The sequence below is a fragment of the Hyla sarda genome, chromosome 9 (genome assembly GCF_029499605.1).
Source record: "Hyla sarda isolate aHylSar1 chromosome 9, aHylSar1.hap1, whole genome shotgun sequence".
NCBI classification, from domain to species: Eukaryota; Metazoa; Chordata; class Amphibia; order Anura; family Hylidae; genus Hyla; species Hyla sarda.
The window spans coordinates 132,744,957-132,757,354 of record NC_079197.1 but is presented as its reverse complement, the minus strand read 5'-3'; the positions used below and the strand labels follow the sequence as shown (position 1 = coordinate 132,757,354).

Sequence of the window (12,398 nt, the reverse complement as noted above, 5' to 3'; positions counted from 1 at the left end):
GTAAGCCGGAGTATGTAGGGCACCCTCGGTCAGCCCCGGCCCTGGTTTTAGCACGGCGTTCCACGTGCTTCATGGCTCGTGGGTGCGCCCCGTTGGCAGCTGATAGCGCATGTAATCAGCATCGGGAGCCATCGTGGGTGCTCGCATTTAGGTATTTAGAAGGGGATGTCTTATGGCAAGACCTCGCTCCCCCCACGAGCCCTGCATATCTGGATCAAGTTAAAAGCAGAACGCCCCATTTCTTCAGGGAGAGGTGTGTGTGTCATGTCGGGGGTCATTGCATTTCCAGTCCCAAACCCCCCCTTCTCTTTCCTAAACCCAGGCTATATGTGTGGCAATATAAAACTGTATGTGGCCACCAGTATTGCACGTCTTAGTATATGAGGCTGTTCATTTCGCTCCTCCCTTCTTGCCACGGTTCATGCTAGTAAAAAAAAAAAAAAAAAGGTGGCAGTTGTTATCAGTATAGTCCAAATCATATGGATTCAGATGATTCCGCCTGTTTCCTTGTCATCAAGACTGTGTTACTGAGCCGGTTTCAAGCCACAACAGCATTTGTATTGTTGCTTTGTCCATCTACTTTGTTATTTAGTCCATCTACAGTGCATATAAGTTGGTCTGTGCATGTTTGTATAATTTGTTCATCCCAATAACTTATCCTACGCATACGATCATATAGTTGTTCCGTGCACATGCCCTCGTAGCTGCTGTACACACGATTGTAGCATTCATACTATACACACGTTTGCAGGATTTATGCTGTACACACGCTTGTAGGGTTTATACTGTTCACTCGCTTGTAGGATTTGTACTGTACTCACGCTTGTAGTGGTTATACTGTACACTCGCTTGTAGTGGTTATACTGTACACTCGCTTGTAGTGGTTATACTGTACACTCGCTTGTAGTGGTTATACTGTACACTCGCTTGTAGTGGTTATACTGTACACTCGCTTGTAGTGGTTATACTGTACGCACGTTTGTAGTGGTTATACTGTTCACTCGCTTGTAGTGGTTGTACTGTACACTCGCATGTAGAGGTTATACTGTACACTCGCTTGTAGTACTGTACACACACTTGTAGGATTCATGCTGTACACACGCTTGTAGGATTCATGCTGTACACTCGCTTGTAGCGTTTATACGGCACACCTGCTTGTAGGATTTATACTGTACACATGCTTGTAGTGGTTATGCTGTACACACGCTTGTAGGATTCATGCTGTACACACGCTGGTAGGATTCATACTGTACATTCGCTTGTAGCGTTTATACGGCACACCTGCTTGTAGGATTTATACTGTACACATGCTTGTAGTGGTTATGCTGTACACACGCTGGTAGGATTCATGCTGTACATTCGCTTGTAGCGTTTATACGGCACACCTGCTTGTAGGATTTATACTGTACACACGCTTGTAGTGGTTATACTGTACACTCGTTTGTAGGATTCATGCTGTACACACGCTGGTAGGATTCTTGCTGGACACTTGCTTGTAGCATTTATACGGCACACCGGCTTGTAGGATTTATACAGTACACACGCTTGTAGTGGTTATGCTGTACACACGCTTGTAGTGGTTATGCTGTACACTCGCTTGTAGTGGTTATACTGTACGCACGTTTGTAGTGGTCATACTGTTCACTCGCTTGTAGTGGTTGTACTGTACACTCGCATGTAGAGGTTATACTGTACACTCGCTTGTAGTACTGTACACACACTTGTAGGATTCATGCTGTACACACGCTGGTAGGATTCATGCTGTACATTCGCTTGTAGCGTTTATACGGCACACCTGCTTGTTGGATTTATACTGTACACACGCTTGTAGTGGTTTTACAGTGTACTCGCTAGTAGGATTTATATTGTACACATGCTTGTAGTGGTTATACTGTACACTCGCTTGTCGGATTTTATTGTACACACGCTTGTAGGATTCATGTTGTACACATGATTGTAGTGTTTATACTGCACACTTGCTTGTAGCATTTATACTATACACGTTTGTAGGATTTATATTGTTCATACGCATGTAGCATTTATGCTGTACTCATGCTGGTATTTATGCTGTACACACACCTGTAGGATTTATATTATACATACGCTTGTAGGATCCATACTGTACACACACTTGTAGGATTTATGCTGTACACACACCTGTAGGATTTATGCTGTACACACACTGGTAGCATTTATGCTGTACACACGCTTGTTGGATATATATGCCGTACACACGCTTGTTGGATTTTGTTGGACTTGAATACTGTACACTCACTCGCAGCATTTATACAGTACACAAGCTTGGACAAGCTTGTAGGATTTATATTGTACACACGCTTGTAGGATTTTTATTGTACACACTATAGTTGGATTTATACTGTACACTCGCTTGTAGGTTTCATGCGGTACATACGCTTATAGCATTCATACAGTACACGCATTCATAGGTTTTATACTGTTTACACGCTTGTAGGATTCATACTACACATGCGCTTGTAGGATTTATGCTGTACACGCGCTCGTAGGAATTATACTGTGCACATGTTCATAGATTTATATGGTTCTCGCACTCGTAGGATTCATACTGTACATGCACTCGTAAGAATTGTGCTGCACACCCGCTCGTAGGATTATACCGTGCATGCTCGTAGGGTTGTTTTATATATGGGCTCACGGGAATCATGCTGTGCATGTGCTCGTGACGTGTGCTGTACATCCGTTTGTGGTGTTCGTGAGGTTCACACGCTCGCAGCGTTTGTGCCGCGCACACACTTGCACAGCGCATGGGGTGTGGCCCTGTGCGCAGGTATGTGGTCATAATAGTTACTTCATGCATTCATATTCTTTGTCATCAGTTGTGGTTGGCCGCACGAGCGTACGCTTTGGTGGTGCTTAGGCTCATATAGTTGGCCTGAGTATAGGTTCATCACGTTTAGTGGTACAGCCATGCATAGCTGTTATACGACAGTTTCGCACATAGTCGTTCTATACACATCTGTATATAGGCGGGAAGATACATGGCATAGTAGTTACACGTCTTCAGAACAACAATAACCCGACACACAGGTAGTGTATACCCATCATGTCTGCCACGCCTGCAGGGGGGGGGTACGTTGCATTATTGTTAATGACACGCCTTCAGCACAACAATAACACAACACATAGGTGATGTATACCCATTATCCCTGCCACATCTGCAGTGGGATACGTTGCATAGTTGTTGTTACTGACACGTCTTCAGAGCAACAATAACACGACACATAGGTGGTGTATACCCATTATACCTGCCACGTCTGCAGGGGGATGCATTGCATTGTTGTTACTGACACGTCTTCAGAGCAACAATAACATGACACATAGGTGGTGTATACTAATTATGCCTGCAACGTCTGCAGGGCGTTGCATTGCACAATTGTTGTTACTGACACGCCTTCAGAGCAACAATAACACGACACATAGGTGGTGTATACCCATTATACCTGCCACGTCTGCAGGGGGATGCATTGCATTGTTGTTACTGACACGTCTTCAGAGCAACAATAACATGACACATAGGTGGTGTATACTAATTATGCCTGCCTCGTCTGCAGGGCGTTGCATTGCACAATTGTTGTTACTGACACGCCTTCAGAGCAACGACGTTATGACACACAGGTGGTGTATACCCATTATACCTGCCATGTCTGCAGGGAGATACATGGCATAATTGTTGTTACTGACACGTCTTCAGAGCAACAACATTACGACATATAGGTGTTGTTTACTCATTATGCCTGCCTCGGCGGCAGGGATGTACGTTGCATAATTGTTGTTACTGACACATAGGCGGTGGCATACTCATTATTCCTGACTGTGTGGATAAGTTGCTCCATGTATTTGTTCATATAGTTTGCTCAGTGCATATGCTCGCTTGTGCAGTTCTTTCTAGCCACACGTTTATAGTCTGTTTGGTGTATGGGCTCAAAGCTTATACATACGCCCATATAGTTTTGACTGTGTATACGGTCGTGAGTTGTTTGAGCATGTGGTTGTGGTGTTAGTGAGGTGCATCTGGCCTTGATGATTATGCCGGGCTCATGTTTATATTGTTATGGTCTGCGTGTGGATCAAGAAGTCATGCAAAGCATATATTCTTGGGGCAGGATTGTGCTATTTGGCATAGATTCATAGGTTCACCAGGTACACGTTTCATGATATTTTGTTGTGCTATGTTACGGTATTTAGATTATACACCCGTGTCTATGATACTGCGTGGGTTTCATGGCTTTGGGCGAATCTGCACGGATAATTCCGTGGGTTACCATTTTATTAACATTTAGTCGTGCTTATGTAAATAAAGCTGGGGTTCGTTTATTACTTGCTAAGATGACAGGTCAAGCATGGTTGCGACCTGTTTCTGCTTTAGGTTGATGTCGATACTAATAGTCATGTACATTGGTTGAGGTTTTCAATTCGGCTAGATCAATCACATCTACAGATCAGTCCGGGACAACCTGACACGACTTCAGGTTGGCGACTATGTCGTCATACGTTGTGTTATTCAGTTGTTGGGTTATGCACAGGGACATAGCTTTATTTTCCAATGCGAATTGTCACGTCTATAGGTCAATCATGGTCACAACCTGTCTCGGTTTCAGGTTGACGTCGATACTAGCAGTCATATGCTGGTTGAGGCTTTAATTAAGCTAGACCAGTCACATCTGCAAGTCATTCTGGATACAATCTGACAAGACTTTGGGTTGGCGATAATGTTTTTGTATACATTGTGTTTTTTCAATAGTTGGGTTATGCTACAGGGATAGCTTTATGTTTCCATTGTTAATTGCCACGTCTATAGGTATATCATGGTTACGACCAGTTTTGGTTCAGGGTGACGGTCATACTGTTAGTTACAGGTTTGGTTGAGTCTTTCATTCATGTTTCGGCCTGTCTCGTCTACAGGGCGGTTCAGTTGCGACCTGACATGCCTTCAGGTCGGCGGCGACGTCATCATGTGCATATGTTTACTTAGCATTAGGGACATAGCTTGGTTCTGTGTGGTTGGTTTTGTTTGTCTTGACTTAGGTTGAAGACGATAGTAATCACATGTTGGTTGAGTCTCATCATCATGTTGCTGCAAAAGTGGTTTCATTGCCGTTAACGTCCACAGGCTGGGGTTGCAGTGGTAACCTGACAAAGGTTTAGGTTGGTGGTTACGCAGTCTTTGTGTATACACGCTGTTGGCACTCTGAGTTGTGTATACGGGCATAGGGTTGTACTCTGTTGGGATTTTTCACGTCTGCTGCTCAGAGCTTCCAACAGGTAGCCTGGAATACTTTCACGATATTTTACATTAGATACTTAGAGGATGTCTCATGTGCCATTTTATTCCTATTTGCATTTATCGGGTTTTGGCACTCTTTTTTGCATCCAGCATAATACTATCAAAGTATATCTGTCAGGTATCCAGCATAATATCACGTGGTCTTGCTCTGACAGGGCGTCATCGTTTGTATTCCATACCATCAAATCTGCCCTGGTGAGTGCGCAAGAGGGAGGGTCGCAAGCCCTCTAGCCATCAGCTCTGGCAGCTGGCTTAGTTAGTTGGTTGGTTAGCTGACGCTTGGGTAGTTCCCCATGGCGACATCAGGACAGCTCAACATTAGAGGCTGCGTTGTCCTTCAGTTGTCATGGTTTCCTAAGGTTTAGGGGAATTACATGCAGATGCATGGCTGTAGTTACAATAACTTTGCAAGGATGTAAATAGTTACGTATTGATGTTGTATAGAAGATAAATGTTATTGTCAGGTTATCATCATACGGTATTCTCCCGAGTCCCACGAGTGACGCTCAGCTCGAGTGTGGCTAGCTTCGCTTCCACATGTCAAGGATCCAACGGGATCAGTCACTGCTAAGTTGTTTGTCAAACATATACGTATTCTTGTTAAATTCTTTATAGTGATCCGTCCATTATATCCAGTCATTCCCTTAGCATTGTGGCTGCTGCACCGACGTCACATCATTTTGTGCCAGCATACGTGGTTAGGAATTGGGGTGCTGGGAATTCAGTACTACATGCGCTATAGTAAGTATTGCACGATGTATTTCAGTCATTGGTCACGGGGTTATTGCGCGTGTTAATAGCGCTTTGTTCTCATTATGAGTTTTGCCCTCTATTTTCAGGTGTACTCCTACGCGGCAGTATATGGCATAACTCAGACTGCTTAGATAGGTTACAGGACGTAGGAGTTTAGTAAGAGGTTAGTCAGGTAGGCTCGCTATATACGATTGAGCACCGACCACAAGTGTTAAGGCTAATTTATTAGCCTGTATTTGTGGGAGGGGCGGGGAGTCCCTATAAGTACCCGCGGCAGTCCCTGCACTTGACGCCGCGGGTTCGTCACGTCCCACCCAACCCTCCCTCAATATCATTTTCACTTCATGACTATCATTACACATCAGGGTATGCCCTCTATTTTCAGGTGTACTCCTACGCGGCAGTATATGGCATAACTCAGACTGCTTAGATAGGTTACAGGACGTAGGAGTTTAGTAAGAGGTTAGTCAGGTAGGCTCGCTATATACGATTGAGCACCGACCACAAGTATCGGTTAGAATGTGGCCGATACATTTAATGTTCCCTACTTACCCAACTATTTTGGCAGGTCAGTGGGTCATTGAAAAAAAAAACACTAAACAACGCAGTGGGCTTGTACATAGTGGTAAATTATCAGCTGCTATACACTTGTATTTTCAGTGGACAATCACTAAAGAAATCCAACCCAACATGATATTTGATGACATTTTTTGCCATTCCAAATGATCACTTGTGTATAGTTTCTAAATGATTGTTGGCAGCTTTTAATGGGTTATTTGGGGAATAAAATGTAAATCCTCTTCCCACAGGAGAGGGCATAAGTGTTTGGTGTTTGAAATCTTGGACCCCTCCAATCTGCATAATGGGGCCTATCTCTTACCTCTAAGCACTCCGGCCCCCACCTTTGGAGACTGGTCTCAGCAATGACAGACCACTCAGCCAATAACTCCTCAGCCAATGATTGGATGAGTGGTTCACCTCTACTAAGACTAGTTTGTCTCGGAAGGTGGGAGTTGGAGTGCTCAGAAGGAAGAGACAGGCCCTGTTCGGGAAATCATGGTGGTCCCAGCCATCGTGCCCCCTGCAGTCAGACTATTGTTCCCTATCCTGTGGATAGGGGATAAGTAATATTTGCAACATAACCCTTTTAAGGGGAAACAAGGCTTGTCAGATTTTCCTGCCTCAAAACTGATCATCTTTTTCTGCTCTGTAGGTACAGTAAAGAAGTGGACAAAACTAAAGAAGGAAGACCTTCCACCATGCCAGTTATCATCCAAAGTCTGCCGGTCCAGATTCCTGTACAAAATATATCCAAGATCACAGCATGCAAGGAAGCCCAGGGTAGTGTTAAAGCTGTGCTTTTTATTTGTTTCCCATAAACATGCGACTCGCATAGACTTGCATTGAGGGGGCGGGGAGTGATGCCACAAGGGGGCGGAGTCATGGCGTGATGATACTCCGGCCCCATGGTTGTGAGGCTTCAGACACGGAGCGATCATTGCTTCATTGCTTTGTGCAGCTGAGACAGGTTGGTGCTGCATGAGAGATTGCGGCGGTCCCCAGCGGCAGGACCCCCGCGATCAGACATCTTATCTCCTATCCTTTGTATAGGCGATAAGATGTCTTAGGGCCGGAGTACCCCTTTAAAGAATCCACCATTCGTAATGTTATAACATATACCGTATATACTCGAGTATAAGCCGAGTTTTTCAGCATGATTTTTCGTGCTGAAAACACCACCCTCGGCTTATACTCGAGTGAACTCTCCGCCCTCAGTGGTCTTCAACCTGCGGACCTCCAGATGTTTGAAAATTACAACTCCCAGCAGCGGGACATTATGGTGAGCTGGTCCGGGCCATCTGTGCTGCAGGACCGTCCGGTGGGGAGGGATAGTCATTCCGGGCTGTCCATCTTCACCGGGGGGGCGTCTTCTCCGCGCTTCTGGCCCGGCCCCGAAATAGTGACGTTGACGACGATGCACAGGGACGTTCATGAGCAACGTCCCTGTGCATCGTCGTCAAGGCAACATCTCTATTCTGGGCCCAAAGCGCGGAGAAGAGGGCCCCCCCGGTGAAGATGGACAGCCCGGAATGACTATCCCTCCCCACCAGACGGTCCAGCAGCACAGATGTCCCGGACCAGCTCACCCTAATGTCCCGCTGAGGGGAGGTGAGTACAAAACTAAAGGGGGGGGGGGGTCTGGATGATGACGAAGGCCGCAGTGGTCTTCAACCTGCGGACCTCCAGATGTTTCAAAACTGCAACTCCCAGCATGCCCGGACAGCCGGACATGCTGGGAGTTGTAGTTTTGGAACATCTGGAGGACCGCAGGTTGAAGACCACTGTTAAATCAGACATTGATAAGTGGTGATGATGAAGGGGGGTGGGTGGGCTAATGACAGGTGGTGATGATGAAGGGGGGGTGGGATGACGACAAGAGGATGATGACAGGCGGTGATGATGAAGGGGAAAGGGCTAATGACAGGTGGTGATGATGAAGGGGGGGGTGTGGGATGATGACAGGTGGTGATGATGAAGGGGGTGTGGGATAATGACAGGGGGATGATGAAAGGCGGTGATGATGAAGGGGGTGTGGGATGATGACAGGTGGTGATGATGAAGGGGGGTGGGTGGGCTGATGACAGGTGGTGATGATGAAGGGGGGGTGGGATGACGACAAGGGGATGATGACAGGCGGTGATGATGAAGGGGGGGTGTGGGATGATGACAAGCGGTGATGATGAAGGGGGGTGGGTGGGCTGATGACAGGTGGTGATGATGAAGGGGGTGTGGGATGATGACAGGGGGATGATGACAGGCGGTGATGATGAAGGGGTGTGTGGGATGATGACAGGTGGTGAAGATGAAGGGGGGTGGGTGGGCTGATGACAAGTGGTGATGATGAAGGGGGGGTGGGATGACGACAAGGGGATGATGACAGACGGTGATGATGAAGGGGGGGTGGGATGAGGACAGGGGGATGATGACAGGGGGATGATGACAGGCGGTGATGATGAAGGGGGGGATGGTGAAGGGGGGATGATGACAGGCGGTGATGATGAAGAGGGGATGGTGAAGGGGGATGATGACAGGCAGTGATGATGATGGGGGTCTGGATGATGACAGGGTGATGATGATGAGGGTGTTAATGACGGTGGTCTGCATGATGACAGGGAGGGATGATATATTTCCCACCCTAGGCTTATAGTCGAGTAAATAACTTTTCCTGGGTTTTTGGGGTGAAATTAGGGGCCTCGGCTTATATTCGGGTCGGCTTATACTCGAGTATATATGATCACCCCCATAGTCATACTTTTGTGGAATCTCCCGGCAATGTGCTATAACATTTTTGGACAGAATAACACTCTCCATTTCAGAATATCACTTTGCTCATAGACAAGGAACAAATATCTCCTGTTCTGAGGCGATAGTTGGGAGTAAACAGCTGCATAAATGCTCAACACATTCCTTCTTTACATGGGAATATAGCTGCCATAAAAAAAATAATATTGGGGCCACATAAAAGATACAATCAGTCAACAAACAAGTGTATATGTATTTGTTGACTAGGGCCTTTTACACTGGGCAATATCACTCAGTCAATGATTGGCCCATGATGTGAATGAACCGCACAACTGAGACTTGTGAGGAAACCTCTTCTGTGGTTGAGCAGTGTTTCTTGATTATCTAACGGGAATAAGTCCATGCCAAGGAGCATAACAATAATAAGGATGTAACATTAAAAATATTGCAATAGGTGTTTCCCAGTCTTGCTCATCATCAACTAATCCTCTTTAAGAGTTAATACATTTCCCATGAACTGGCCTTTGGTACCATCTGAAGACAAGCGTGCGGGTATGCTTCCTGTAATCTGTGCCAAGGTTTGTAGAATTATCTTTAGACTTTGATTCATCCAATAAAATAATAAAAAAACGTATCAATTTGCTTTTCTAATCAATTTTTTTTTAACCTATTCTACACATCCTGGTATGTTGACCCTCCCTATGTTATCTTTTGCCAAGCGTCAACGCCCTCATATCTTGCACACTCACCATCACTAGCCTTACAGTGCCGTGTGATCTCCAGTCTGACCCACAGAAAATCACAGTGCTTAAACAGTTGTGGTGAACCAGGAGAGTTGTGGGGTCTGGGGTGTTGCGGTGATGTAAGTGCAGGGTCTGGTGGTATTAACCCTTAGATGTTGTGACGCCAGGGTGAGGTTTCCTTAGTGTTAATGGTCCTATAACTAACCGTCCCAGAAACGATAGGAGAAATAATGGAATGTCCACAGCAGACTTTATGAATACATTGAAGAACTTTACAGTGACCCCCCGACCTACGATGGCCCCGACATACGATCATTTCAGCATACGATCACCTCTCAGAGGCCATCGCATGTTGGAGGCAGCATCAACATACGATGCTTTTGTATGTCGGGGCCATCGTATAAACAGCTATCCGGCAGCGCAGACTGCTTCAGCTGCCACCGGATAGGCGTTTACGGTGCCCCGTGTGGTCCACTGACGATCACTTACCTGTCCTCGGGGCTCCGGCGCGTCCTCTTCGGGATCCTCTGAATCGTCGGCGCTCTCCATCGTCGTCATCATGTCGCTGCGCACGCCGTCCCGTCATCCAATAGGAGAGGCATGCGCAGCGACGTGCTGGCGGCGACGGAGCGCATGGATGCCGGGGAAGCAGAGGCCTTGCCGGAGCGTCGGGGACACCTCGGGGACGCAGCGACAGTGATGGAAGGCGACATTCAGGGAAGCAGTGACAAGCGGTGACGGTCCGGAGCGGCGGGGACAGGTGAGTACAACTTCCTCTACCAGTGGTCTTCAACCTGCGGACCTCCAGATGTTGCAAAACTACAACACCCAGCATGCCCGGACAGCAAACGGCTGTCCGGGCATGCTGGGTGTTGTAGTTTTGCAACATCTGGAGGTCCGCAGGTTGTAGACCACTGTCCTATACTTTACATTGCACGGATCCCTCAACATACGATGGTTTCAACAAACGATGGTCCATTTGGAACGGATTACCATCGTATGTTGAGGGACCACTGTACTTGAAGATTTTATGCAACAGTCTTCAGACATAACAGTCTCTTACGAGGTAACCGGGATGCAGGTTCCTCACAGGTTTTGCTGGGACTCTGAAGCAATGACCTTTGATGCAGGCCACTGTGCTACTAATTATAATATTTTAGCTGGTAGTAGTCACACAGGATTTGATAGATTGAGCTTTGTAACTTACGGTTTAGTGGCTGCAGGTTCTTAGGCTGTGGCCTAGATAAATTGAGATTTCTGCTGAGATGGTTGTACTTGCTTGATAATCCGGAACTAAGAGCAGGAACTAAGAGAGTGAATTTTGTGGCTACAGCCCTTTCTATAATAAGGGGCTGGACAAAGCTCATGGGTCAGCAAACCAGTAAGTTCTGAACCCAGTGAACTCTGGGTACATCACATGACCCTGGAAGGTCCTTAAGCAATTATACATTACTACTGTACATCACGTGACCCCAAAAGGTCCTATACATATATATCCTATATATTTATATTATTTATAACTTTAAACAGGGACAGGACCAGGTCCTGTACCGGGACACCACACTGTCAGAGGAAATGTTCAGTCCTCGGTCAGCTGACTTCCTGTAAACTACAGGATAACATCATCAGATGGCTCTTGCTAGTTCTCAGGCCCTACCCCTCCCCTTCCATCTGTATGATGGATCTCTATGGGATCAGAATGTATAGTAGTTATACATCTCCCCTGAGGCCGGCTTCACGTATTGCATTTTATGCTGCATTTTTTTCCCTGCTTTTGCTGTAATTGAACTGTAATTGTACAAATCACAGTAAAAATGTCAAGTCACTCATTGCAATTAGAGATGAGCGAACTTACAGTAAATTCAATTTGTCACAAACTTCTCGGCTCGGCAGTTGATGACTTTTCCTGCGTAAATTAGTTCAGCTTTCCGGTGCTCCGGTGGGCTGGAAAAGGTGGATACAGTCCTAGGAAAGAGTCTCCTAGGACTGTATCCACCTTTTCTAGCCCACCGGAGCACCGGTAAGCTGAACTAATTTATGCAGGAAAAGTCATCAACTGCCGAGCGGAGAAGTTCGTGACGAATCGAATTTACTGTAAGTTCGCTCATCTCTAATTGCAATCATAATAAAAAAAAAAAAAAGCACTTTGAATAAGAAAATGCCTCAGAACTGCACATAATATGACCTAACCCCAACCCACTAATGAGCCTAATGAGTTTACCTGGGTTACTTCCAGCATCAGTAACCTAATAAGATGACCAGGTGCAATAATAAAG

At 46.1% G+C, this 12,398-nt stretch overlaps 1 protein-coding gene and 1 long non-coding RNA gene across 4 annotated transcripts in view; one reads left to right on the top strand and one right to left on the bottom strand.

Annotated features, from left to right (window-relative positions):
* Window positions 1-12,398, top strand: part of LOC130290389 (uncharacterized) — a 36,122-nt gene that overhangs the window by 8,354 nt on the left and 15,370 nt on the right. The window contains exon 2 of the long non-coding RNA XR_008847591.1: window positions 7,290-7,417. This is a non-coding gene — a long non-coding RNA (uncharacterized LOC130290389). The remainder of the gene's footprint in view (window positions 1-7,289; window positions 7,418-12,398) is intronic.
* LOC130290386 (sodium- and chloride-dependent neutral and basic amino acid transporter B(0+)-like) overlaps window positions 1-12,398 on the bottom strand; it is a 77,363-nt gene that overhangs the window by 64,039 nt on the left and 926 nt on the right. The window contains exon 1 of one of the 3 annotated variants that reach the window (XM_056537963.1): window positions 11,242-11,365. The exons of 1 other annotated variant lie outside the window; for it this stretch is intronic. The gene's annotated coding sequence lies outside the window, so the exon portion shown is untranslated. Of the gene's footprint in view, window positions 1-11,185; window positions 11,366-12,398 lie in introns of those variants that run through there. One more of the 3 variants, XM_056537962.1, reaches the window with a different exon arrangement.